Source organism: Jaculus jaculus, chromosome 3 (genome assembly GCF_020740685.1).
Source record: "Jaculus jaculus isolate mJacJac1 chromosome 3, mJacJac1.mat.Y.cur, whole genome shotgun sequence".
Taxonomy (NCBI): domain Eukaryota; kingdom Metazoa; phylum Chordata; class Mammalia; order Rodentia; family Dipodidae; genus Jaculus; species Jaculus jaculus.
This window is the reverse complement of record NC_059104.1, coordinates 157,349,694-157,353,431: the sequence shown is the minus strand read 5'-3', so window position 1 is coordinate 157,353,431 and position 3,738 is coordinate 157,349,694. Positions and strand designations below refer to the sequence as shown.

At 39.6% G+C, this 3,738-nt stretch overlaps 1 pseudogene; it reads right to left on the bottom strand.

Annotated features, from left to right (window-relative positions):
• Positions 1–1,799: 1,799 nt before the first annotated feature.
• Positions 1,800–2,877, bottom strand: LOC101595735 (annotated as a pseudogene).
• Between the last annotated feature and the right edge of the window lie 861 nt (positions 2,878–3,738).

Here is a 3,738-nt window from a genome sequence, read left to right as displayed (position 1 = left end):
GTGAGATTTTTCTCAGCTATATAAAGTATTTCTATTAAAAAGTCCTAGTAAACTAGGAATAGAGAACTTCCTTAACTTGATACAGACCATCTAGGAAAAAAAAAAACAACTAAGGCTAACATAATGATGAATAATGTGAAGCTTTCTCACTAAAACCAGGAACCAGACAAAGATACCCTCTTGGCACTGCTTTTCAACATGGTACTAAGTCCTAGCTAATGCAAAGAACAAAGAAAATAAAAGGTGATATTGGGAAGCATGATGGCTCATTTTTATTGTCAGCTCGATTGAATTAAGAAACGTAGAATATCAGGCGTGGTGGCGCAGGTGCAGGCCTTTAGTTCTTGCACTAGGGAGGCAGGGGGAGGAGTGAATTCTAGGTCAGCCAGGGTTACAACAAGACCCTACCTCAAAAAAAAAAAGAGGAAACACCTAGAACATTAGTGCGGCATGCCTTCAGGTATCTGTGAGATCATTTTCAGGGAGAATTGACTGAAAAGGTAACATCCTGAACATGGATGGCACTATCCTGTGGGCTGGGCTCTAGAGTGAATAAAAAGAGAAAAGGAATCTAGTTGAGCCCCGGCTCTCCTCTCTGCTCCCTGAGTGGAGATGATGCAGCCAGCCACCTCACAACTGCCGCCATGCTTTCCCTGGCATGATCGACTGCATTCCCTCAAGACATGGGCCTTCTTGCCTCAAGCTGCTTTCATCAGTATTTCTTTTACAGCAATGAGAAAAGTAGCCAAGTCAAGAACTAAAACTGTACGTGCAGGTGACATCATAATGTATGCAAAAAATCTGAAAGAATTAGCCTAAAATATTCTTGGAACTACGCTGTAGTCATTGTAGAAAGGTTGCAAAATACAAGGTTAAAATGCACATTTAGTCGCTTTCCTATATACTAGCAATTAATAAATGGAATTTGACTTTTTTTTTTTTGTTTGGTTTTTCAAGTAGGGTCTCACTCTGGCCCAGGCTGACCTGGAATTCACTATGTAGTCTCAGGGTGGCCTTGAACTCACGGTGATCCTCTTACCTCTGCCTCCCCGAGTGCTGGGATTAAAGGCATGTGCCACCACGCCCAGCTAGGAATTTGATATTTAAAACAATACTATTTTACATTGATTCAAAATGACATACCTAGGTACACATGTAACAAAATATATACAAAATTTACACAAAAGAAGCTATGATATAGTGGTGAAAAGAATCTAAAGGCAAATATTTCATGTTTGTGGATAGGAAAACTGAATCTTTTCAGTTCTTCCCAACCTGTCTGCAGATTCATGCAGACTATGTTGTGGATCTCAACAGAGTCATTCTACAGTTTATATGAGCTGACAAAAGGCCAATAGTAAGGGTGAAAGAAAAGAAATTTTGAGGACTGACATTACCAAACTAAACACTTAACTATTAGGCTGCAGTTGTCAGGACAATATAGTTTGTCCAAAAGTTTGTAAAAGGATCAATGCAACAGAACATAGGCATCATAAATATGATCTACATGCCCTTGATAAACAAGGCCACACAATAGAACACAGATAGTATTTCTAATAAATGGTGTTGGATCAACTGAATATCCACATGCATGAAAATGAGTGTAGACAGACTACACCTTTTTAAAAAAAAAATCATACATTTTTTATTGTTAAGTCATAAAGGTATCAAAAGCAAAAATTACAGGGTAAGACTTAACTATTTCGAGTGTCAAAGGAAGTGAAAATGGAACTTGGCATTGGGCAGTATAGTATGAATTAATGTGGGTAGGACAAGGAAAAGGAGAATAGTGACAATGTGCTGAAGATTCTAGGGGAGTGAATCTGGTGTAATTTTGATCTTGGACAAACGCCTAGGTAAAGAAACAATCGGTAAGCTTTCTAAAGCCTGCTAGGTGCTTAAGAGTCATCCTCGCCATGGGCGCTGTCTCTGCCATCCTCTCCTTCCTCAGCCTCTTTTTCATCATCTTTGATCAATTCCAGCTGGTCTTCTCCCCGATCTTCATTATCATCATCATCCAGTAGATCTACCTCCTCAGCAGAGTCATCTGCACCTGCCTCAGACTCCATCTTCACATTCGTCTCCTCTTTCTTCACAGAGGGGCTAGTTTGCTCCTCTTCAGTCTTTTCATTCTTTACCTCTACTGGGTTGATAGGGACAAGTCTGCTTGTTTGCTCTGTTCCTTTTCTATGTTTTCCAAGCTTTCCAGTAGAGAATCCACTTTTTGTTTTATCTGGGTAAGTTCCTTCTTAATGGCTTGAAGGTCATCTCCTTTTAACTTTCCAGACTTAGAAGATGATCCTCGCTGTCCACTCTTAGAATTAAAGCCACTTTTGCCCCTTTGTGAAGTGTTTCCGGATGCCCACTGGCATTTAGAGGGTACCACAGCACGAGCAATAGGAGGAGGAGGAACACGTGCTGGATAACTGTACATCCTGTCATAATAATCACGCTGAAAGTCATAATCCAAGTGAAAGGAGGAGCTGAGTAGAGGAGACAGAGAAGAGTGTTCTGGTACTGACCTGTACATCTCTGCTGCAGATCGTTTCACACCTGCTTTTCCTTGGTTCACTTTTGGCGCTGCAGCCAGATTAATATCTAAAACCTGGCCAGCAGTCATCCTCCCATCCTCTCCTGCTACAGCAGCTCAGGCATTTCTCTCATTAACATACTGGACAAAGGCAAAGCCCTTATGAACAGAGCAGCCAACAATTTTGCCATACTTTGAGAAGATGGCCTCCACATCAGACTTCTTGACCACAAGAGTGTTTGAGATTCCCAATGAAAACACGGGAATTCATAGAGCGAGGATCTGTCTTGTTGGTAACATTGCTAGCCATTTTCTTTGAAGTTAAGGTTCTTCACAAAGCTGAAAAACATCACCCAGGAAGGGTGTGCATCTCCTCCAAAGGCCCCCCTGGCTCCAAGTCATCCTGGCTGATGCTGCTCCAGGCTGGGCATCCATGTTGCTGAGGCTTATGGTTTGTGAGGGTTAGTATACAGGAAAAGCAGGATGGGATTCAAGGTAAACAAGAGGAAGATGGCTTTCTGGGGAAATGCCATCACCATTCTAGGTGTTAACTAGTACCACACACATTTTATTGCAACACAGTTTAAAAATTTAACGAATGAAAGATTAAAAATAAATAAAAAACATAAATTAAAAATACAGAAGTCCAGAGATGCTCTAAAACAGTTAAGTTAAAGATCAGGAAAAATAAGGTCATAGACTTAACAGCCAGTAAAATTATTTCCAGTTTGGGGAAGGGGTTGAGGGCAAGGGTGGGGTTGGGAGAAAAAAGGTTTATATGATTGATCAATCTACTTAAAAATGCCAATGCCTTCACTTTCTCTCCCAAGATACAAAACTCCAAAATCAAATCAGGAGGCCAAAGAAATTCTTAACATTCAGAAAAACTCTTAATCGGGTTAAAAATCATCATTTATCATCATCATCAATCAACACCATAAGTATAATAATAACTAGTAACAACAATAAAAAGGAAATCAGTGGAAAGTCAGGAAAAATATTTTAAAAAATTATAATAACTTACTGTAGCTAAAGATCAAAAAAACTCACTGTAAAAAGACAAAACTTAAAATAGGCCAGATTAGAAAAACTTGAGGTGCAAAAATGTTAAGTCAGTAATGTTCATTTCTTTTTTTTTCCTTTTCCAAAAGTTTCAACAAAAACCACAAGGGTAATGATCTCAATAAATAGCAGACAAGCAAAGCCCT